Genomic DNA, 26,178 nt, shown 5'->3' with positions numbered 1-26,178 from the left:
ACGGTGGGGTATATTTACCAATATTTCATGCAACACAGCAAGACACCTTTCTGTGCTGCCGTTAGTGAAAGGGAGATGGCAGGAGTGTGGCGCATCTACTGAGATATGACGCATTTCTTCTGTTTCCTAGCACTAGCACCCTTGTGGCAGGCTAGCGCCACTGCAGACGCCCTTGTGCCACGCTGTAAGAGTGCCTGCGTTACGAACAGGATTCGTTTTTGTGCAAAAAGTGATAACTTCCCGTACAAAAACAATCCGAGGCGTATTGCTCTGTTTCTGCACTCTGCAGCACGCATTGAAAGAGGAGGTAACAAAGAGAAATAAAGATATTTCTCTGCATTATGGCTCAGTCAGGGAGGTGCAATCCCCGATTCAGTGACTTTAGTAAATCTGGGATTAGGACAAAAACCATCAGTGGATGCATGGGAATTCCATCCCTCCACCCATGGAACGCCTCCCTGCATCAACGTAACACAAAACCGCGATATGCGCTGCTTTGCATTACCTTGGATTTAATCGACCTCTCAAAGCCATGCAAGGTGGCTTTCTACGGCTCAGTAAATAAGGACTTGTGTTGCCTTGCAATGACTTGCGTCACACATGGGCAATGCAAGCCCTTAGTAAATATGCCCCTGTATGCTATGCTGCCTAACCAAATTCTTACAGTGTCAAACGGGCATTGGCTGCAGTGTACATCATTTTGTGTAAACCGATTCTGCTTTTGGAATTATGAGGGGATGCAGCCACCAGGCGGCATACATGCCTAAATCTGGCACATTGACCCGCTGAGTTGACCTGTCATGTATAAACTTGGAGAACAGGCTGTAAATAGGCAGTATCTGCGTCCTTTGCATCCTGCTGGTTAGATTACTCACTGAGATATATACTTGTTACCTACCAAAAGTCGTTATTAGCACGCCACAAGTTCTAATTTCCAAGACCCCCTTAAAGCTACCATTCTCCGGAGATTGGTAAATTGAGTATCATTATATTTGATAAGAATATTTTTTATTTACAGTGCCTAGAAAGGGCTGGTGGATGCCACGAGGAGCTATGTGAAAAAGCTATTTTTATTATTTAAAACCATATGAAAAGAAAGGGACTAAATATATAAGGGATTGAAGCAATAAACGACTGCACTTACCATAGCAGCGAGGACAGCGAAATGCTCGACATGGTGCACAGAACCGGAAGTACAACCCCTTTCAACCCCTAAGGGGAAAAGCCCCCAAATTTGAATCAATCTACAACGGTTCAGCATCCTAAAGTATGTCACTTATATCACATAGGAGTTCAGCAAGACTTCTTCTAATAGTTATCACACACTTTGTACGTCGTCCAGTTTTCCAAGGAGCGTTCATGTTAGCCCTTTAGCAGCAGTATGCTCCTCTTTGCATGTGAAAGGCCATCTCTGCCTCAGTGGGCTGTTTAACTCGTGATGGCCTACAAGACCAAGACTTGGCAAAGTCAATAGTCCTTGCTCATGAGAGGTGGAATATTGCTTTATCAATGATTAGTCAGCAGGATTGCAGGTAAAACAATAGAGCTCTAATGTGTCCAATGCTGACTGCTTCAATGGGCGGGGGCCGGTAGCAGATCAAGGGGAGGGCTATAAGGGCACCAGGGACCAAGGGTGTGGGGAAAAAAGGGATGACGCGGCCAGCGCTGGTCACAACATGTTGCTTTTTATTGTTTATTGCAGGGTGTGGAATGGAGGAAACACAGAAAGTGGAGGTTTGAGGCAGCAGGAAGGAGAGCAACAACATGGACAGCGGGTGGGGCAGGCAACAACACAGCGGAGCGGCAAGCAACAAGACAGATAGCGTGTGGTATTGGAGAAAAAGCTGCAACAAGGGAAGCGGGAGGGGGCAAACAACAACATGGACAGAGAGAGGGGGAAAGAAACAACACAGAGTGAGGGAGGGGCAAGTAACAAGGACAGCAAGAACTGGGTGGCGGGTAACATGGAGAGCGCAGTAACGTGGCGGACAGAGAGCCAAACAAGGAGGGAGACTACTGGATAAGACCCACAGTCTTATTGAATGTTTAGACATAAAGAAAAAGCAGGACTTGATTTTCAGTGGAAGAATACAGAAGTACTTGGACTTGGTCCGTGCTCCAGAAAAGGGACAGACACAAGAAGGAAAGTGAATGAAAACATGCTCCAATTTATGGAAAATAAGCAAATGACAATGACAATGAAGCTAACCAATCGGACACAATGGGCTGACTGTAAGCACCCTGAAAGTAAACATGTTTTGCTAGCGCTGTCTGAGGCAAGGCCTAGGAAAGCCAAAGTCACGCGCTAAATTTTACTTTCCATTACACGAGTCTGCCAAGTCGCACTATGACATATGATAGCATCAGCTATTCCTTGGTTTTCAGCCAACAGGATGTTCCATTGCTGGGCTTTTAGTTTTGCTTTTAAGACTTTCATTATGGGCTCAAAATCTATGCATGCTAGGTGTTGTTGGTTAAAAAGACACACTGGGCTGAAGGTGTTATACATGACATGCAGCCATTTGTCAGCTATGTTTAAACATGTTACAGAGTCATCTATTCCTTTTCCAAAGCTTCTGGTTTCACATGCAAAACCAAAAATAATCTCTACTCATATTTTTGTGAGGGTTCACCTTTTTTTTAAAACAAGTATCGGCAATGCAATTGTTTATTTTTGTGTAGTGGATAGCTTTATACCGAGCTTCACAGCACAGTCATTTTATAACAGAGACAGCAGAAGCTGAACTGTCCTTAATATGAAGAATAAGTAACGGACAAGTGACTGCTGCAGGTGGAACATCACATGATTCTCTCACACTTACAGGACAGGTAGATCACAGGAAGTTAACACAGTAAATGAGTGACAGGTGTTAATGGCCTGTTATACGATTTCCACAAACAGACATTATTGTACAACTCCTGAAAGAAACAGTCCTATTGAATTTTCATACATTTATGTACTCATATAGGATGCTGAACCCCCACCTTTCATCAATGAGATCCATGCCTAGCACCGGGAAGTCGTCGGAGAGTACTGTCTTCTGCTTATACAGTTTTGTATTAATGTGTTCTCTAGTTTGGTGAGGTTATGTCCCTTATGTAGCCATTTGTGTTCTCTCTTTGGTAAACTGTCAGACCTATATTAACCCGTTGAGTGCTCATGATGAGCTCAGCTCGTCATGAGTCACAGTGGAGCTGTGCTCATGACGAGCTGAGCTCGTCATAACTGCCGCGGTCCGTCCACGCGCGATTGATTCCCCGCCTGTGCAGGACAATTAATGAGTGGGCGGGGTCGTGACGAGCTCAGCTCGTCATGAGCACAGCTCCACTGTGAGTCATGACGAGCTGAGCTCATCACGAGACCAGCGGCGCCGTGCCCCCCACCCCCGCACCGCGGGGGAATTACCCCCACAGGGAAGGGGTTCAAATTGTATGTGGGTGAGCTAAAAATGTTTTTACTGGTATCGCCTCTCCACAAGTTTAGAAATATAAGAGCTAAGTAAAGGACCCTGTGCTTGCAGATATAGCTCCTTCAAGTGAAACTGAAGTACAGGAAATGATGGAGGAGAAGCTTTTGGAGACACTAGGGGTAGGGCGTCCTCCTCAGGGCTAGAGATATCTCACATCAACTCCTGTAAATGGGTCCCTTTCTCATATGGCATGTTCACCAGTGTCACATGATAGGGGGGTAGACTTGGGCAAAGTTCCCCAGGACACACTTGCGCTGTTTGAAAGGCTGTCAGTACATGCACCATGTTTCACAGGGTGAGTCACTGTAATCCTGTCTATTTTATGAAACATAGCATATGTACGTACGTACGTAGCATATGTGTACAGTGGTTCCACCATATTGATTAAACCAAAGAATTCAGTTTACTTGAGAGATTCCAACCCATGCAATAAACCTCCAAAACACGCATTTATGTATAATGTATTTATGAAAATGAAAAAACTTCTATTGATGGTAATATAATAAACTTAACTGTAACATGTAGGTTCTCCATGTGATAGCAAATGATAAACGTGACCCCTCGTTACTTTGTAAACCTGCAGAATGCAACACTTTGTTTAGGTTTAATTGTCACCTTCCATGTAGCCTAAAGTATAATTTACCTTTCAACCAATTTCTATGAATTTAACAGTACAAAGAAACAACGTTTTTTCTGTGAATCAGCTTTTCTGATAAAGAGACCGTTAGAGAGGGGCTATCCCAGAAGACTATTGACTTAGGCAAGGAACTGAGCATGGTTCTATGCCAGACATCATCAGCTCAGTCCCAAAATGCTCAATAAAGAGGAGAGAAAGATTGCAGTTAGTACTTATAACAGGGCAAGTGGCGACATCCAAACATGGTAAAACAAACACATGGACATGATGAAGGATGTGCTACAAGCACCTTGTGAGAAGTTGGCCTGGGATATGCTGTCCACTAATTAAAGTGGGCACCTTGTACCAGTCCAAACAACCCTTATGGTGATTTAAGAGGTCAAAGATAACCTTAGAAAGCTATCCAAGTGGTAGCTCTGGAGAGCAGCATTCAGGATTAGTCTTGAAGGAATGTTAAGCAGCTTGGTTTCCCAGAATGCAACCTTATTATATTGGTTAAATGAGAAGAGAACCACACAGTAGGTATAAACATATGTATTTATTATTATAACACACTCTAAATACCTCACAGTATCTGCTACACGCAGATGAACACAAAGTACACAATACTGTAGCACAGAAACAATCGTAAGTAGCTCTAATACACAGTGGGCTCTAGGGGGAGACCAAACCATATACTAAAATAGTGGTATAAGAACCACGCCACGAGTCAAGGCAGTGTCTAGAGGATGTAGAATCGCTGGGACAGCAAGGAACCATGCAAGTTGAGTAAGTAGGGACTAAATGGAGGACGGGTGCAGTGTAGACCATGACCGCGTGCGCGGTACAATTATTTGGGAGAGTCGGGGTTACAGTTTTAAAGTTTAAGGAACCTTCTGAGTGGATTTTGAAGAACCCCCATGGAACTTAGGAGGTTGGAGAGCCACCCCACCTGTGGATACCGTAGTACCAGAGTTACCTATCCCAGGGAAGCCGGGTGCATAGGGCTGAAGTCACGTCGGAAACCGCCGTCGATCTCTACGGAGGACTTCGAGGAAGAGCCACTGCTGGGAAGAAGAAAAGTGTCAGTTGGAATCCTAAGGTGAATTCTAGATGAAGAGTACCTGAAAGCAGAGTGGGCAGAGTCTGGGTCACTCAGAAGTGACCAGGGGCTCGGTAGACGAATGCCCACCGATGTCGGGTGCTTCAGGTGATTTATGGGAGTACTTGACTCTGCAGCCACCGGGACCAGGAGACGTCGAGGACAACCAGGAGCCAGACATGAGTTGTCCCACGAAGGATGTTGAGTAGTGAGGGGGTCAGTGTCCGGCTGGAGCACCAAAAAGCCTTGGCAACGGCAACCCACGCAAAGAGTTGAAGAAGGTTACGGTTCGGACCAGCAAGGTCTAGGAGGCTCACCAAACACAGGGGAGTCAGGACAGGCCTGGAGCAACCAGAGGAGCCCAAGAAAAGCAAAGATGATTCTCAGGAGGACCCACAGGCCGGAGGCACAGGAGTCGTGAGGGGACCTCAAGCAGTTTCACAAAGCAACAGCCCACGGAGCACTCAGTGTGAGGAGGCCAAAGTTCTTTAGTGGAAATGGTGCCAGAGGTTGGGGCTACTCGAAGCCCAGTGCACTTGTTTTGGGAACACCAACAAGCATACGCACTTACAAAAGTATGGAGTGCACAGAGGTACGGGTATTGCAGCCCCACGAGGGATTCTGACCTAAAACTTGGTGAGAGGGCAGCTCAGACCTTGAGGGACTAGGAAACCCACCTACTGTGTTGCTGGAGCCTTTAGAGCCCGTAGGAGCTCAGGAGCAGCATACCGGTCAATCGTGATGGGGTGCCTACGGTTGCAGGGGAGTGACTCCTTCACTCCAAGGGAGATATCTTCAGTTGACCTTGATGCTCCACAGGTCCTCCATGGAGCCTGTATGGTGCACAGGCATTGATGATGCTTTGGACGGAGTGGGAGACAAAGTCGGGCCTAAACGAAGTCCACAGTGTCCAGGCGGTCGAAGTTCAGTGGTTTCTGGTTCAGAATCTTGTCCACGTCGAATCTAGGGTCCTCCAACCAGGTAAGCCCTTTTGTACCCATGGGAGAGGGTTGGACAGATTCAGGCATCCCTCCCAGGGGAGGGTCTGGACAGTGGGGAGGTTACTCCCATGTCCTTTGTCCCGTTTCGTGCCAGAGCAGGAGCCAATGGCTCCCAGGACTGGTTTAAACTAGACTATGCACAGGGACACCAAATGTGCCCCTCATGCAGAATTTTTGTCGCGGGCAAGCGCACCCACCCAGGCCTAATACACTAAATCCTGTCTGGGACATGGTCACACCTCCCTGTGACAGGATGCCTATTGTTCTGCCTTCCCCTGCTCGAGCTTGGCTCAGCAGCAGGAGGGCAGAAATGTGTCTCTGGTCAGCAGCAATCCTTTTGGGCTGGAAGGCTGGTACCGGGAACACCAGGGACCTCACAAAGTTTGTTTCTGAGGGGTGGAATCATACCTCCCACACCGGTTAACGGTGTGGGGGTATGATTCCACAATCATTGATAATAAACACGATAGGGTTACTTTCAGCCGTTTGAGAGTTGGTCATCACGCGGTCGCATATGCCACTCTATATGTCGTAAAAGGCTGCAGCACTAACAACCTTGGAGAATGGACTCCGTAGGCTGCAGGGGTGTCCTGCTCATGCAGTGGCACCCTCTCACTTAGAATCAAGCTCCCTGCCTTCAGGATTGTCAAGGTCTGCTATAGGGGTGACTTATAGGTTTTAAGTGTAGTGACCCTGAGATATAGTAAACCTATGTCTTAAGTAAGTGGTGCATGCACCAACTTACACAGGCTGCAGTAGCAGGCCTGTAGATCTATTTTGCATGGCCTCTCATGGGTGGCATAGTACATGCTTCAGCCCATGGGAGGCCTCTGGGGTACCTATACCCTGGGTGCATCGGCACCATATACTAGGGACTGATAAGGGTACCCCAGTATCCAATCTGAAGTGTACCTAACAGTTTAGGGAGAAAGCAGATAGACTGGGGTCCTGATTAGCAGGAATCCAATCAGACTAGTCAAAAACAGTGTGACATCAGCAAAAAGTGGGGGTAACCATAAGAAGCAGATACTACTTTCCTACACACCTGATAAACCTATATTCTCATTTAAAAGAGATGCGGACATAACAGACAGAGTGGTTAGTATTGCTCTACCAATCTGCAAGCAAGCATCCCTTAGTTCATAGTGGGGTCGACCGCCTGCCAAGGTTCACTATAAATGTGGTCAATGTAGCACATGTACATATTGTGTTATGACCGAATGTTTTATGCATAGTGGTGTGATATATCATTTAAAATTTCCCACCTCGCGCAATACAAGAAGCATGATACACGTACTGTAGTGCCCATGCAGTCTCATCTACATCGGCCAGACTACTTAGAAGGTTGGAGTCCGCATTTTATAACATCAGAGCAGGATTAAGTGTGCTACTTCTGGAGCACCCCTGGTTGAGCATTAGCAGTCCAACAGACATCCCTCTGAGGATCTACGATGGCAACTTGTTGAGCTCATCACTCCGAACTCTAGAGGAGTTAACTATGCTGCAACTTTAACCGTTTGGAACCTGAAATTGATCCACAGGGTCAAATCCATTCACCATGGTTTAAATGGATTGGAAGAGTGGGGACAAGTAGCAAGATATAAATCATTTTTCTCTTCTACATGTATTATAACCTAAGGATTGATTTGACAAATCCTTATGTTTAGATTATGAGATTATCATACCCTTTTGACAATATTTGATTTTTATATTTCACTCTACGTCAATAACTGGGAATATGATCATCACTGATGGTGCGAAAAAGCATTTCTCTTTATCAGGAAAATACATGCCGCAATGTCCAAGCGCAAAACACAGGGCTGATTCACAAAGAGTAAAATTGCACTGTTATGTAAATTTAAGATTTTTTGCAATTCAGAAAGGAATTTTGTGATTAGTATCTTTACGAATGTGGAGCCTCCACATGTGTAACTGAACCTTCGCACATGAAAAAATAGGCAGTTGTAAAGATACTACTCATAAAATTGCTATGTAAATTGAAAACATTCGTAAATTTACGCAAAAGTGTAAGTTTACCTTTTTAAATCGGTCCACCGTCTTTAAAATCATGGATTACGTGTATGACTTCCCACAACATTCCATATATCTAAATTGACTCCTTGGAGCAGTTCATCTGACTGGAGAATAAAGCAAGAACCACTCTGTCTTGTTACAGTGTATTTTCACATGACACTATATTTTATCGGTTAGTTTCTTGAGCTTCCACCTAATAGCACCATTGTACCAGGTCCTACACCTTTGGATGGTTATTACCACTTTTTACGTTCCTCTTTGTAAGAAAATACAATAATTTTTGTCTGAATTTGATTCAACACAATTTATGTGAGTGCAGTCTTTACATACTGAAATATAGCACCTTATACCAAAAGGGAGTCACCTTTCCTAAGAGGAGAGAGAAAGAAGGGAAGTAAGAGTGTGCCTCTCGCCCAGCGGTGACACAGCCCAGTTGCACCGAGAGAACCCTCACCAAGGGACCCTCACTGATCTCATGGGATCTTATCCTACCTACTAAGGAAAGCTCTACTCCCTTCATTTATCCGGGGGCACCGAAAAGTTTGGGTCACTGTAGATACAGCTTTCTTACTCGGTCCTGACGAAGCACCCTGGATTTCCCCCTGAGACCACTAAAGCGCGAAACATGTTGACAGGAACATATGCCCACTAGGGACATATAGTTACTCAGCTACCAAGGGCCATAATACCCCTTAAAGCAGCGCCATACACTTTGTTTTAATAATGACAGAGGGATCACCTTAATAAAAATTAATCACTCTCGCTCCAGCCATTTTTTAATATACCTTCAAGGACTTCACTGCCACTTACACCCACGCACCCATACGGCTTCATTAAAAGATCTCAGAAAAATAGACCCTTCGGGGGACCCGCAGGGCATTGCAGCACCGGCCCAACGAGGAGCAAAAGCCCAGTGATGAAGCATGACATCCTTCGGGGTATGTGAGGGCATCAAGATGAGGACACACTGCCCCCCACAATTAGAGTAGCACACAATGAGAGTACCTCTTACTTCCCTTCTTTCTCTCTCTGCTAAGGAACGGAGACTCCCTTTTGGTATAAGTTTAACTTCGGGAGCACGGGTCACCGGACCTTTTGAATAGCTCCTAGAGTCCCCCTCTTTTAATAAATATGAAATATAGCACCCCCTTTTCTTTCTCAATCAATGTGCGACACAAGACTTTTCCTCCTTTATAAAGTTAATCACCATAATTTAGGTTTATTGAGTACACACACACACACACACACACATATATATAAAAATTCATTCACTTATTTGAAAATGTTTTGTATCATTATTTGATGTTTCACGGAATGAGATACTGGTGTTTCTTATTGAAAGATTGAGAATTTGCTCAACATCTCCATGGGTTTGGAGAAAAGTTGTGGCCTAATTAGCAGGAGTACTAGGCATCAATATAAATTGTAATGAAGTATGACTATTATTGATATATGAACATGAATGTGAAATCATCTATTCTCCCTTTTAATTCGAGATGGCGAAGGATTTATTGATTTGTGTTCTGTGACACATACTTTTACTAACGGGGTAATAATCATTATGTTGAACTTATAAGTCTCAAGCATGCTTCATGTAAAACGTGTTTTAATACATTGTAAGATGTGACCATCACCTTGTTGTTCTGATGAAGACCTTCTACCTAATTAACTGAAGGGTTGAAATATTGACATATTTATTGGCTGGCCATTCATTTTACAAACAAAAAGTCTGAACTAGTTTTGTATCCAATGCTTATATAAAGAGGACTGTTAATGCAGACAATATTTTGTGTACCCTTTCCCGCTGTTCAGTTGCACAGTTTTATACATATCGTGCTAATCACTGGCACTACACTACCATGTGGAACACCACCTTTTTCTATTCAAATTTATTGAATACATTGCAATACAAGTTTAGTAAGTTTCCAACATTCATTATCCACTGATGCATGTTTTTGGAGGTGTATTAAAGAGGTTGGCACCTCTTAAGTGCCCCTGAGTATATGACAGTGTGTGATTCAAAGATTGAGGCAGTTAGGCTGTGAGCAATAGTGACGTACGGTGGGTGACAGTGTGGATGTATGGCACGTTCGTATGACTCTCTCCTGCCTAACTGAATCCTGTTTATTTGCACCACTGCCTGACAGTCTTTTACAATGTTCTGCCAGACTCACCAATCGCTTATTTATGAGTCTCTCCTGCACCTTTTGCCTGGCTCTCACCTTAAACCTTCATTTGACTCTCTGGGGCATTTTTGCTGCATATAAGTGATGGAGCGTAATGGTGCTCTAAAATTGTAGGGGTGCATCCTAATCATGGATAGTCCACACCCACATATATTCTTGTGTTGTATTAACAATTTTGATGATTAGAATTGTGCTGTAATAATAAAACGTGCAGGTGAAAGGATAGAAAGTTATTTCGTGCCCTACAGAAGAAAAATTATGTTTATATTTGAAACTGTAATCTTTAGTGTGCCACAATTGCTTAACGAAAAGTTTCCGTATAATAGAATGCATTTTAGTTTAAATTTGTACCAAGATGAAGATTGCATGAAGAAATAATGAGAGATATTTAAAGTGTAATAATTGTAGATGATTGTAGTGCAAAGCCTTATTAACTCGTATAATTTGATGTGCAAAGGCCTAAATGAAATGGTCACGTTAAAATATGAAAGGCCTATTAGTTTATTCTTAGGTTAACCATACTGTGTAAGCCCGAAAATGTATTTTCCCTGGTGTGCTCTCGCATTTAGAAGTAGTCAACGAATTTCATGTGTATGCAAAGATGTTCTGTTCTCACGTTTCAGTTGCAGGTGGAAGAAGCTGCCTTTGTTAGTTAGAACTAACGCCTTTTGTTTTAGGAGTTAGGCATGGAGGAGACGTGCAACAATGTAAGCAACGAATCGATAATTGGGAGACGGTGTTCCTTCTCACTGAGGAGGCCTGGGAACCAAGGTCAACGGAATGCACATGAAGAAGTCGGTGGAAAACTACCTAGGAAAGGTGTCCGTTAGTATGAGATGATCTGTGGGCGTGTTCTACATTTTTGCGTTTTTTTGTATCAGTGAAAGTGCCCCGAGGCAGGATGATCAGAAGGAGACACGATGAGTCAGTAGAGGTTAGGGAATTGATTTGGCAAGAGTGTCTTAGAACGAACACTTTAGTTTTAGTCATCTGATTTTCAATTGTTGAATGTGCTTCTTTGGGAGTCTTCACAAGCTGACACCTTTTTTTTTATTGACTTTGTCTGGGAAATGCTAAGTAGGGTTGTCAGCTTAGAGATAGTGTAGGGATAGCTTAATGTTTTTTTCTCTTTTAGAAACAGATTAAGTCTGACTTAAATGCTGGAGCAGTCCTTGCTTGTGTTCTATTTTTAGAGTTGGTTATTCTCTTCATGATCCACAGGAGCAGATTAGTCCGTAGATTCGGCTTTGTATTAGTCCCTATGTATTTCTACAACCTCGTCTTGAGGTTCTTGTATATTCAGTTGTTTTTGGCATTGTAATAAACCCCCTGTTAGAAATGGGATCTCTGGTTGGCTAAGGCTTGGGCCAAAGCCAGGCAGAGACCCCTACTTTAGTCAGGGCAAGGGAGTTACATGCCAAAGATAACCCCTGCTCACCCCTTTGGTATCTTGGCACACGCAGTCAGGCTTATCCCGGAGGCCATGTGTAAAGCGTTTGCACACGCACACAGCAACAACATCCCAGGCACACAACAAAAGGAACTCCACACAAGGTTATATCAAAAACAGCATTTGTATTCTCATAACACATTAGAATAGTAAACACATAATATACATCGTGCCACCTGGCACTAGGTCATATTTACAAGGGATTATTTACACCTGGCAGGCCCCACTGGACCACTGTCAGAACCAACACAAAGTGAACTTAGTACAAGTAAGACATATCATAAACATACAACCAGTAATCACTGGTAACCACTGTACTCAACATCATCCTGTAACATAAACCACATTATGCACAGTATCACATTAGGCGCCAAACACATTGTACGCCAAACTCATCAGTCTAAGATCTTAGACCCTAACCTCCTAAACATCACTCACATTAGAGGTATACTCACAGTAGGAAATAATCTCACTGGCATAAACACATTATGCACATAATCTAATCCCTAAACGCATTTAGAGGCATGAATCACAGTAAAGAATCACATTTTCCAATATCACGTAAACCACTGACCCCCTGGCCAACTGGCCTTCTCAAAGGGGCTCAAATGCCCTGTGTCCAGAATGTCAGGGCTGCTGCCTATGCAGCGGAATCCAAAGTCCGCTATTGCGCTAGGGCAAAGGAGTGCTTCTCACTCCTCTCTCAAAACATGCCGCTCAAAGAACTGTGGGCTAAACATGGCAGCTGGCACTAAGTGCTGCGCAGCTGTAACTCCAGTGAAGGCCTGGCACCTCTGTGACGGCTGTCCCACTCAGGGACTCTGAATCAATAGTGCCCAATTCTTGTCAGCTGCCGGCACTGGTGCAGTGCAGTTGTGGCACTTTCCTAAAGGGGGGCCCGGCAGCTCAGTGCCCTCTGGACCCCCACGGGGCTGTAAAAACATGCCTCCCATCAATGGAGCGGCCCGCTCTCTGGCGGGACCGCCCAGGCACTGACAATGTGCCTCGATCTGCCCCCAAGTCACTGGGGCTCTTAAATTCTCAAAAGACTCTGCCCCTAAGCAATGGAGCAGCCTGCTGCCAGACGGGGCTACTCGTAAACTTAGCACTAACCGGGACAGGCGATCTCTGGCTTCGCCCGGTCACACTGCGGCTGCCCGCGTATCTCCCTCTTCACCACGGGAGCCCTGACTGGAGTATCACTCGGTCGCGGCCTGCTCCGGCCTCCTCTCCCCTCTACCCAGGCCCCCTCCTGTGACCCGGGACTTCGCAACGGAGCTTGTGGAGGCGGAGTATGCTCCAGTCCACCTCAGCACGTCCCAGCGCAGGGTAGACTCCCGCACGGGTCTTCGAATGCCACTCAGGCTTTCGGCCTCTTCCGCTTCCGTCCGCAGGCCCTGCCCACAACCAGGCGGACCACAGGGTGCGGTCACTTTCCTCTTCGCGGCTGCAACGAGGGGTGGGCTCCCTCCTAGTTTAAAATATGAAGCGGGTGGGCTCCCACTCACGTGGCACCATAATGCTGGGTGGGCACCTGCAATTAAGATCCCATAAGCGGGGTCGGCACCCGCCGTCTCAAGCATCACAGGGGAATCCCTGACGCCAGGATTTCCTCTCCCAGGGCTGCAGCACCGCACTGCGAACCCCACACGTTGTCCTCTTCCTTGGGGCGAAAAGAAGAATCCAGCCAAGCGCTTACGAGGGGTTAAGAGCACAAGATGTCCTGGAGGTCCTTAGGGATAAAGGGGCAATGCAGGGCCCAGGGAGGCAAGCCCTCCTAGCAGCCCCTCCCTGGGCCTCAACAGCAGCACGCCCCAGCAGGATCAGCACCAAAGTACAGAACAACATCATGGAGTCACAGCCCCTATATTTATACACTCTTTCTCCTTTGTCTAAAGTGCAACTGGTTTAGGGGGGGTTTGGAGCACTTTGTTTTGGAAGCTCCTCTTCCCCTTTGTCAGGTGGGGGCTCTCCATCAGACACACCACAGGGGGGCGGAGCCTGCATTCACTAGGGAAGCACCATCCTATTCAGAGTCAGGGAATTACCCCTCCCACCACTCTTACTCCAGGTGTCCCATTCAGCCTAGCGCTGACTCACCCTGCCCCTCCTAGAGCCACCCACACCTCTCAGCTCCTGTCAATCCCAGACCAGACATGCAATTTTTATCAGGCAGGCAGACACATAGCACACAGAAATGCCAACTTCTAAAAGTGGCATTCCTCCACCAGTCGTCATAAATCTGCGTACACAATCGCGCAGCATTTATCCTCACGAGTTCATACATACTAAACTCGACCTGCACTCCTCTCAGACCAGGAATTACCATGGACACACTTATCCCCCATGCATTCCTATGGGAGGCCAGGCCCATCTCACCACACGTACACAGAGAACACATGCACTTTACACTGGACCACAGTGCTAAAGTACCTAGAGGCCCAAAACCACTACCACCATGTCAGAGCTTAAGGCAAAAAGTTCAGGGGTGAACCTGCCAGAAAGGGCCAAGTCCAACACAACCCCCTTCCAGCCCAAAAACAGGGCAGACCAATCACCACCATGATGGGCTTCCCTGCTTGGGGCAATAGAACACGGACGTGGGCCCGCACTGCAGGGACACCCTCCGGTTCGACATGTCATGCTCTTCGGAGCTGGGGAGGACCGCAGGACACGCGGCGAGCGCACGGGCAATATTGCCCGCAAAACTACATATGCCAGGCTTTGCTTCCTGGTAGGTGCGCGCGCAGGCTGATGACGCGCCTACCCAGAATCAATTTAGGATGGGCGGAGGCAGCGATCGGTGCTGCGAATTCGGACCATCGAGGAGACATGCTGTGGGGATGACCCGTGCCTGGGGATCCTGACACCTCTGGACGCTTTGTTGAAGGGCGGTAAGGGTGACGTTGTCACCACGTTGGGCAGCATAACCTTCCGACACCTCGCACGGAGGGGTAACAGACACTTGGTGGAAATGCACGACATTGGTTCTACGTGAGGAGGTGCAACACACGCTTGGGGCAAGCGCACATCATTGTTTCTAAGTGTGGGAGTGTATCTGACGTTGGGTGCAAGCGCACATCTTTGTTCATAAGGAGAGAGGTGGGACGCGATACCTCCAACATGGGCAGTGTGTCGTTGGGTTGAGCATTTAAACAATACACGCCTTCTGGGTATGAAAAGATGAAACACTTATGCTGTGATGAAACAGCAAAGGAGTGCTTGGCATCGTGATATGTGTTAATCAAACTGCGCTAAAGGAACAGAGGAAACGTTTGGCATGAGGATATTGCCATTTACCGCATATTTCATTTATGTTGATGAGTATCCCTAATACTACCGTATATGCTTTTGTGCTCTTTCTCTCTCTTCTAGCAGGGGCTTGGTGTGAGATAGGTTCAACCCCCTCTGTGATGCAAGTACAACAGTCCTTGTGGTGGGTACAGTGTATGTATGAGCAGGTGTGTGTGTGTATTAACGTTGTGTTATCTCGATACTTACCTTGAGTATTGTTTCTCCTTTATGTTGCATGTAAAGGAGCCTGCATATATGCGATATTCTCAGCAAGAGCTTGATCACAAGAACGCACGTTGTATTTTCCTTTACAGGTAGTCATTGCTCAGTATAATGCTTTAGGTTATTGGTTAAGGATTACTGGATGTAGAATAGGTTGGTAATTGTGTTTTGTCTTATCTTGTAGGTCTCCCTCCCCGCTGTCCCCATCCATTCCTTCCCTCGCTTAATCATTCTTACCCTCTGCGCTGTTATAGCATCAGAAGGTGGAGCGATTCAGAGGTGGACCCATTTCAACAACGCACCGATCCTGGGAGTTTGGAATAAAACCTTGACAGAATTCGCAGCCCAAGAATTTATTCTCTCCTGATCGGTGATTGGTTGATGATGGCCACTTTAGAGGATGTTATGGCGGCCTTAGTAATGGTTCAGCAGGAGTTAGCTGCTTCTAGAGCGGAAACCGCGGCGTTACATGAACGAGTTGATAAATTGCAAAGGAACCCGTTTGATGTAAGTGCGAGTAAATGTGGCGGTGCCACGTGGGCTTCAGGTTCCTTTACAGGAGTATCACCACCGCTTTCCGTGGAATTTCCCACACCTATACCTTTAGCGGCTCCAGAAAGGTTTACAGGGGATGAGAGTAAGGTACAGGTTTTTATGACACAGGTGTTGTTGCACTTTACCTGTAAACCTAGGGCATCCCTACTAATCAGGCAAAGATGGCCTTCCATATTTCATATCTGGCTGGAGATGCCGCCTTGTGGGCTGTCCCGTTGGTTCGTACTGATGATCCTCTGTTGTACGATTGGGACGGCTTTCGAAAAGAATTTGAGAAGATCTTTGATAGACGTGCCCGTAGTTTTTTAGCTGACAGGGAGTTGCTAGAACTGAGGCAAGGCAATAAAGATCTAGTTGTGTATTTGAACACCTTTCAGAGATTGATTTCAGAGACCGGGTGGCCTGAGGAGAAGAGAGCAGCCTTATTTCACCAGGGGTTACGAGAGGAGCTCAAGGACATGATAGCTCAGGTAGATCCTCAGCCAGACACGTGCACTGATCTGATTAATTTGGCCTTGAGGTTAGATAGCAGGATGAATGATCGTAGGCTTGATAGGAAAAGACCTGATAGGGTTTTTTCTCGATACGAAAGACCCAGGTTCTCCAAACCCAGCACGGTCGGAGGGCCTGAACCTATGGAAATAGGGACGGTAAGGGCTCCTTTGTCACAGGAGGAACGAGACCAAAGACGCAAGAATGGACTATGTCTGTATTGTGGCAAAAAAGGTCACTTCATAAGGGATTGTCTAGTAAAACCCAAGAACAAACCCGGGTTTGGTAGTGTGAGTGTACCTGTGTCCTCCAAGTCGGAAAACTAGAACGCTCAAAGGTATTAGAGGGGGGCTTTCTGAGCAATTTAGTGATCCCTTCCACTCAGGATCTGCAGGCAAGTTCGTCAAAACATTTTAGGATCCTGATCAGTATCCAGGTGACTAATGGGTGGAGAGACCTAGAAGCCATGATTGACTCAGGGGCCACTGGGTTGTTTATGGATTAGACCTTGGCAGAAACCTTACAGCTGTCTTTAGTTAAGAAAGAGATACCTGAAACTGTTCTGGCCATAGATGGGAGGGACTTGAGCACAGGACCCATTAGCTTCTCCACAAGCGCCTTATCCGTGCACTGTGTGCCTTCACATGTCGAGTCCCTGACCTTCAACATCATATGAGCACGGCAGTATGGCATAATTTTAGGATTGCCTTGGATAGTCACGCACAACCCTTCCATAGATTGGGTTGCCAGGACTATACTTTTTGATAGCCCGGAATGCAATGAGCATGTTAGTCAAGAACCTCGTGATATTCCTGTAACAGCTTTAGCCACCCTTCTGCACGTTGCTACCACAACAGAGCAGGATATCACTTTACCAGTGCAATATGAACAGTACAGGGACGTGTTCAAAGAACAACAAGCCAATGTGTTATCCCCTGATAGGACATATGACTGTCAAATTGACTTAGTGCCAGGTGCGGTGGTGCCGTGCAGCAGGATATACGCTCTCACGGACACGGAAAAGGAACATCTTAAAACATATTTGAACCAGTACTTAGCGAATGGTTTTATAAGACCTTCTAAGTCTCCTGCAGCCTCTCCCTTATTTTTCATACTGAAAGCAAATGGGGAAAAACGTGCGTGCATCGATTTTAGAGCCTTAATCCACGTTACCATCAAGAACCAGTATCCCCTACCCCTACTCCTCATTCCTGGTCTATTGGATCAGGTGAAGACAGCTCAAATATACACTCGACTGGATTTAAGAGGCGCTAATCACCTAGTCAGGGTAAAGAAAGGGGATGAGTGGAAAACCGCGTTTTGCACTCGTTTTGGATTGTTTGAATATACGGTGATGCTCTTTGGGCTGTGTAATGCCCCTGCTGCGTTTCAGTTCTTCTTGAATGAGGTGTTGCGGGAGTATCTGGACGTTTTCACAGTAGTCTATATTGACAAGATTTTGATTTATTCTGATTCAGTGGATCTGCATTACCAGCATGTGTGTTTGGTCCTGCTAGCTCTGCGTAACAACTGATTATTCTGCAAGCTGAATAAATGCGAATTTCGTGTCCAGAGGGTGGAGTTTTTAGGTGTAATCATTTCACCTCAGGGATTGGAAATGTCTGATCGTAAAATATGAGCAGTAAAAGACTGGTCTCAACCAAGCAATGTAAAGGAAGTCCAATGTTTTTTGGGCATCGCTAACTTTTATAGGCGGTTTATACCACAGTTCTCGAAGGTGGTTACACCGATAACTAAACTGTTAAGAAAAAATGTTCCGTTTGACTGGACTACAGGAACCGAATCCTCCTTTTCTCAGCTGAAAGAAGCCTTTACTTCAGCACCGGTTTTGGCTCACCCAGATCCTGAGAAACCGTTTGTGGTAGAAGCAGATGCTTCAGACATGGCAATGGGTGCAATACTGTCACAAAGGGATGCACAGACAGGACAGCTACATCCGGTAGCCTACATGTCTCGCAAACTCAATGAGGCGGAAACTAGGTACACCATCGTGGAAAAGGAGCTATTGGCCATTAAGGATGCCTTCTTTACATGGAGACATCATCTGATGGGGGCCAAGCATGTAGTCACAGTATACACAGACCATCAAAATCTACAGTTTATGAGGTCAGCCCGTTTATTGTCCCCTCGGCAAATGCGCTGGATGCTGTTTTTCTCTGAATTCAATTATATCGTCACCTACAGACCAGGTGCAGAAAATGGGAAAGCGGATGATCTTTCCAGACAGGAAACAGGGAATGGCCAGCAGAATAAACAAACCTTTTCCATATTGGCCACTGATCAAGTCATGGGTGTGGTGCATTCTGAACAGTTTTTACGTTCTGTGGCTCGTGGCTGCACAACTCCCTCATGGAGGAAATGGCTCAAAGAACATCTTCAATTGAAAATGAGACAAGAGGTGCCAATCAGAAACCGACAAATGTTGATCCCCTTAAAAGCTTTACAAGAAAGAGTGCTCCAGTGGTGTCATGTGGTTCCCAGTGCGGGTCACAATGGCATCAACAAAACGCTGGATATGATTCTGAGGTATTTTTGGTGGCCTTCGGTTAGGATTGACGTGGCACTTTTTGTACGGAAATGTGAAACCTGTGTTAAAGGGAAAACCGATCACAGGAAAACTCAAGGGTTGCTGCAGCTGTTACCTACTCCCTCGATTCCATGGAATACCATCTCCATAGATTTTATAGTAGGATTTCCTAAAGACCAAGGGCACACGGTAATTTTGGTGGTGGTAGACAGTCTCACAAAAATGGGGCATTTCATAGCCTGCAAGACGCTACCAACTTCTGGGCAGTTGGTTAGAATTCTTTTAAGTCAAATTGTGCGATTACATGGAGTACCCTCCACTATTGTAACCGATAGAGAGTCTCAATTCACGGCGCACTTCTGGAAAGAATGGTGTAAGGCTTTGCACATCCAATCGGCAAAATCCACAAGTTTCCATCCGCAAACGGATGGGCAGACCGAGCGTCTAAACCAAACCCTAAAACAGTACCTGCGATGCTATGTAGGAGAAAACACGGATGAGTGGGTGGATCTGTTGTGGGTGGCAGAAACAGCCTACAACAGCGCGACCCATCAATCCACCGATCACATCCCTTACTATAGCAACTACGGGTTTCATCCGAGGTTCCTGCCCTTGGTGCACCCTGGGATGGAACATCACTTACCTGTAGTACAGAACAGAGTGAAACATATACAACACACAATAAAAAGGACACAGTTGAATCTTCAGAAAGCAAAAGCAAGATATAAAAGACATGCATGCGTACGCCGTAGATAGATAGATAGATAGATAGAAATCTAGGGGGCATATGTATGAAAGCAAAAATTAGTCGCAAACGCTGCGAATCGCAAAAAACAGCGTTTGCGACTGATTTTTCGCTATTTCATATGTATGACACACTTCCAAACTGAAAAATAAGAAATCGCTAAATTAGCGATTTCTTAGGCTGCGAACCAAGAAAACTGCGAATTTCCTAGCGAATACCTAATTTGCGATTCCTTAGCGTTGCGAATATCGCTAACAAGAAATCGCTAGCTAAGAAATCGCAAACACATGTATGAAAAAATCGCAAATTGCGATTTCACGAAATTCGCTAATTAAGAAATCGCTATTAACACCAATTGCTTGCAGGTGGTAAACTGGTGCAAGGTACAAAAACCAGCCCACAATGCAACAAACACACCCACAATGGCTGCAATGTACGTGATAGCCAGGAGGCTGCGTATTCGGGCCCTTGCACACAGGAGAATGAGACAGGAACGTATCTTCAGGCTGCGCATCACCCTGTTACAGAACACTGAAGAGGAGATCTATGACAAGTACAGACTGCACCCACAGACCATTATGGACCTGATTGAGGAGCTGAAACCCCACTTGGAGCACCCTACTCGCAGGACACAAACAATTCCCACACATGTGCAGGTCCTGTGCTCCCTGCACCTCCTCGCGTCAGGGAGTTTTCAACGGGTCATAGCGGAGGTTGGTGGTGTGTCACAGAGTGCACTTTCGCGCTTCTTCCATGCCTTCCTAGATGCAATGCTACTGAGGCTCCCACATCACATTTACTTCCCCACCACCCAACAGGCATTACAACAAACGATACTGGACTCCTACCAGATTGCACGTTTCCCCCACGTCATCGGCTGCATTGACGGGACCCATGTGGCCATCACACCCCCAGCAGAAACTGAATATGTCTACAGGAATCGGAAATGCTACCATTCCCTCAACATACAGATTGTGTGCAACGCTAAGTATCACATCACCGACATCGTAGCCAAATACCCCGGCAGTACACATGACTCCTTCATCTTCCGACACAGCGGAATACACAGACGTCTGAGTGCTGGAGAGTTTGGGGAGGGGTACCTGCTCGGTAAATACATTGCACACATCAATACATCCACTACATCAGTTGAGGGGGGGGACATTGACTCACCTATTGTGTTTTTTACCATGCAGGTGACAGTGCCTATGCAGTGCGCGACTTCATCCTGACCCCATACCTGGATCCTGCAAATGCAAGTGAGAGGAGCTACAACAGGGCACACAGATCTACACGCTGTGTCATTGAGCGAACCTTCGGAATCCTGAAGAGCCGCTTCCGGTGCCTGCATAAGAGTGGAGGCGCACTGCAATACAGCCCTGAGACCTGCTGTAAAATCGTGGCAAGCTGTGCAATGCTACATAACATGGCAATGAGGAAAGGCACCACAATTGATGTGACCGATACAGACACATCGGATGACGAGCGCCCTGCTCCCCCTGCCAGACCAGCACCAGGAGTTGGGGCAGCTGCTGGACGCCAGAGACGGACTGAGATCACACAAAACTACTTTTAGGTGAGTATTGAGGAAATGAGACTACAAAGCCTGATGATGTGTCAAGTGTTTAATCACACTTAACATGAAAGAAATTGTAATTGTCCCCAGCACATGTTGTACACACAGTGCAGAGAAGGCACAAGAAATAGGGCAAACAGCCTTTTGCGGGTTAATGCACCCGTGTTGCAGTCAGTGTCCCCGCAGATGATCACCTCCGTCGGTGCCGTCCAGGGTGGTTGACCCCCATGGTGCGCCCTTGGCCTGCTACCTGTCTGCCACTGCGGCGTCTTTCACCTGGCAAGGTTGGAGTGATGCTGCTGCGACTCGATGTGTCCTCACTCTCAGCAGAGGCCATTAGTGCGCTGCCACCTGCATTGGCTGTCTGCAGCTGTTCCACAGCAGTGGTCACCTGCGCCAGCCCTCGCGCTATGTCCTGGCAGCAATGTGCCATGTCCACCTGCATGGTTACGCTTCTGCGTGTGAGTGCGCTGGTGGTGGTGCAGAGGCGGTTGACTGCCTTGGTATAATTGTGTAGCCGTGCATTGGCACGTCGTCCAGCCCTGTCATTGGCAGCTTGGGTGTCCCTCAAAGTGGCACAGAGCTCTCGTATTGCCGCTACCATGTTGCGATTGTCCTGATGTAGGCGGCCTAGCTGGCGATTCATTGACCGCATTGCCTTGCTTTGCAGGCGCTGTTCCTGCAACATGCACTGTTCCAAGCCGGAGAACACGGTGCCTTCTCCTTCTGTTGCAGTGCTGCTCCTGGGCCTTGACCTGGAAATGGCCTGTTCCCTTTGCCTTGGTGTTGGTGCGTCATGACGGGGCATGTCTGTCACACCCTGACTCCCCTCTCTCCTGTCGGTGTCATCGCCTGTTGCTGGGACTTCATCCTCAAATGGAGGCAGTGGGGGCACATGTGCGCGCTTCCTGCGCTGAGTTGGCTGCTGCTCTGTCTCATCGCTGGAGTCCGCAGGGTCTGCAGGCTCCTCTCCCTCAGCGCTGTCTTCTTGTGGCATGGCGTGTGCTGTGGATGTAAAGGGGACTATATGAGTTTGTGTTACTATCTGCATGTGGCACTCAATAAAGTTACAAATCTTTGACGGCTAATCTCTGACACATTTCTATTCAATGATCCCCAAAACACATATGTTGCATTTACTTGTGATGGTGTCATGGACACACAGTCAGACACAGTACTACGAGTACCATGATGCATTGCTGGGTGTGCTGTAAGACCTGGGCTGGATTGGCATGTTGGGAGTTAACTATGCGCATTTGGGGGAGTGTGCAAGGGATGGGGAGGAGTGCAGGGTGATTTGGCATGCATCTTACCTTGTCTGCTGGATGAGGGGTCGGAGCTGTCGATTGCAGCCACACCACCAACGCTCTCAGGCAGGAGGGTTGACTCCACAAGCTCCTCATGGGGGGTTGGCTGCTCGGCAGTGGATGGTCCTCCTCCAGTCTGACTGGCATCCTTAAGTCTGGCTGCCACCCTCTCCTTGGACCTCTGGCGCATATCATACCACCGCTTGCGCAGCTCCTCGATGGTGCGTGTGGTGACTCCAACAGCATTCACCTTGCTCTGTATTTCCAGCCAGATTTTCCTCTTCCTGGCCTCTGGGACTTTGAGTGCCTTCTTCCCAAACAGGAGCTCATGGCTGCAGACCATCTCCTCAATGAGGACCTCCTGCTCCTTTTCTGAAAACTTGTGTTTTCTCTTTCTTTTTTCTGCATCTTTGCCCTGCTGGTTTTGTTTGGGATCCATTGCTGGTTGCTGTCTCCAGGAAAGCCTCCTCACACTCCACAAGCAGCCTCTGGGTGTGGCTCAGGTGAGCAGGTGCAGGCAATCACTACAGTTTCCTGTTTGTGATGTCATCAGCCTGCACCAGGCTTGCAGATTCCCGTTTTTGCGATTTCTTATTTAGCGAATTTCGCTATTAAGAAATCGCAATACGGGATTCTGCGAATTATTTGAGATATTTAAGGAATCGCAAATGATTAGCGATTTATTTTATACATCCCGTTTAGCGAATCTGATTTTGCGAATCGCAAATTCTCGCAATTTGAGATTCGCTAAAGGGGAGTTTGATACATATGCCCCTTTATTCGGTTTTTCAGACAGAAAGAACCATAAAAGCACAATGCCAAATAAAAAATAATGCACAAAAGAAAAACTTGATGTACAGAGATAAAATACCCAAGTGTTAAAATATGTATTAAAAACACAAATAAGCATATATCATAATAGTTAGCTCGCCCTGCTGTTTCTGAGTTTTAAGGCAGTTTTTAGAAAACCAGTCAAAAATAATGTACTTTCGGGGTTTAACATTTGTAAATAACAAAGGGCTGGTCTAACCTGGGTAAAATTCAGTTTTTTTAAAAGGGGCTTTAGATAAAACCTCCGGGGTAAATCGTAAAAGGGACAAATAAATAAAAAGTGCACCAAATCCTGCGGAGACTCATTGTCGCAGCCGCAGTTTGGTAACACTTGACCATGATGACAACCCCTTGGAACAGTTAAAAGAAGATGAAAATAGTCCAGCCGGAACCTAATTAACAGGTATCGCTCAAAGCCAGACAAGGGCCATGATAAATAAGGCTCCGTTAAAAGTGTAGTTTTAAACATGGCATGTTTTCGAACACTCGGTTTGTTTAATTCCACCTCTTCACGATTCATTTGTCGTGATAAGAAAAAGGTTTTCCTCACAAACTCTACATCAGCAAGTTTAATCGACTCAGGATTAAAAAAAAGTTCTGAGCGCCCCATAACAGAAAAGCAGTCTTTCAGATATTTTAGCCAAGGGATTTTAAGCATATTATCCATAGATGTTGCTTCCCTTAGGAGTAGGTGATTTAAAATCAGATCTTTATTTAGCCAACATTTTAACCAAAAAGTTAGTGGCCGTAGTGCTAGAATGTCACTAATAAATGGTGTACCAGTTTCTTCATGCACTATTTGGTTGGGAGTCCCCTTTGGAACCCCCTACAATTGTTTCAGGAAGATATTTTCTGCCACCACGATGTCATTAACTGCCGCATACCCCCAAAATTCACTGCCGTAACTCCCTATTGCCACACTCTTTGCCAGGTAGATCTTTAATAGTGCAGCAATAGGTCGATTACCCATTTTCCTGGCAAAATTAAATATTGCAGCATTAACCCGAGTTATCTCCCCCCTTTTCCTTTGGAGTAGTGGACCCCATTTCAACTGGTGATCGAACAACACTCCCAAATAAGAGAATGTTCTCGTTGTGGGGACCTTCTCCTCATTAGCCCTAAATAAATACGGTTTCTTAGGGTGCTGCCCCACCTGCATAATAAAAGATTTAGTGTGGTTAATCGATAGGTCACGAGCTTCCATGAAACTATGAAAAGCGTTTAATAGGGTTTGAAGACCTCTTGCGGTCCTAGCCAAGAGGACAGCGTCGTCCCCATATAATAATACAGGCAAACCCTTGCGGCCGACATAGGGGTAATCGGTACCAGTATTTAATAAAAACTTCTCCAAATTATTAATATATACATTAAAGAGAAAGGGGGCCAAAATGCAGCCCTGCCTAACACCCCTGTGAACACTAAAATCCCTCGACACCCTTAGATCCTGTGAATACCTCACGTTGGCCTTGGTATCCTGATGCAGGTCCCTCAGAAGGTTAACCAAATTAGGCTCCACCCCCATGGCGCCCATGGCCTCCCAGAGCTTCCCCCGGTTGACACAGTCAAACGCGGAGGAAAGTTCCATGAACGCCATGTGGATGGTGCCTTGCCGAGCCCTGGTATATTTCCCTAGGACCATGTACAGGTTAAGGCATTGCGCTATTGTAGAGTGGCCAGGCCGAAACCCATATTGGATTCTGGAGATGATCCCGTGCTCATTGGCCTAGGCTGTTAACCTGTTCAGGATTACTCCACCCACTACCTTGACCACAGAGTCGATAAGCGAGATCGGCCTGTAACAGGTAGTTCTATTACGGTCACCTTTCTTAAATACTGGCACTATCGTAGATGTCCCCCAAGACCTGGGGCAGCCATGTTCTGCAGCTGCGTTAAACACAGCAGTAAGAACTGGCGCCCAAAGAGATACTTTGGATTTAAATAAATCCGGGGGCATACCGTCTGGGCCAGGTGCTTTGTTACTTGTTAACCCCATAATACCCTTCGCAACCTCGCTTTGATCACCTCTGTCTACCTCTATCTGAGGAATATTGCTGTTGAAGATGAAACTAAAGTGGGATACCCACTCATCTTCAGTGATATTGGTGCCAACTGAATTGTCCCCTACCATATCAAACACGGGTTTGTTGATAATACCCCAGAATCTTTAGCTGTTACAAAGGGTATTGGGGTCTAACAGATCTTGCCAAATTTTGTCCTTTATTTCTGCCTTGCGCTTTGCCAAGGCCTTTTTATAGGACAGGCGTAACGACCTGATCAATGTGGGATCCCTAGGGCTAATCTTCAAAGCCGCCTTTAGCTCTCGACCAACTTTTGAACAGGAATGGTCAAACCATTTGGGGTCCCTGCAAGGAGGGCCCGACGTTGGTACAGTTAACATTTCACCTACTTTTAAAACAATCCCGTCAAATGCTAAGAGAATATCTGGGGGAAGGGATACAGAAGACACACATAATGATAACTCGGGGGCACAGGTTTTATGGATCTTATCATATAGTTGATCCAAATTCACCTTAGACCATTTTAGGCGACGCCTTCCCTCCGTGCATTTCAGGACACCACAGGTTGGCGTCTTTTCCCGTAAATTTAAGAGGTTGCCAACCATTGAGATACATACAGGGTTATGATCACTATATGCGTTTTCCTGGATTTTAAAGCCTGAAATAATTGACTGTAGGCCGTTGGAGAGAAGGATATGATCGATAAAAAAAAAACACGAATGTCCTTTAAA

This window comes from Triturus cristatus, chromosome 3_1, assembly GCF_964204655.1.
Source record: "Triturus cristatus chromosome 3_1, aTriCri1.1, whole genome shotgun sequence".
Lineage (NCBI taxonomy): Eukaryota > Metazoa > Chordata > Amphibia > Caudata > Salamandridae > Triturus > Triturus cristatus.
This window is presented reverse-complemented; position numbering follows the sequence as displayed.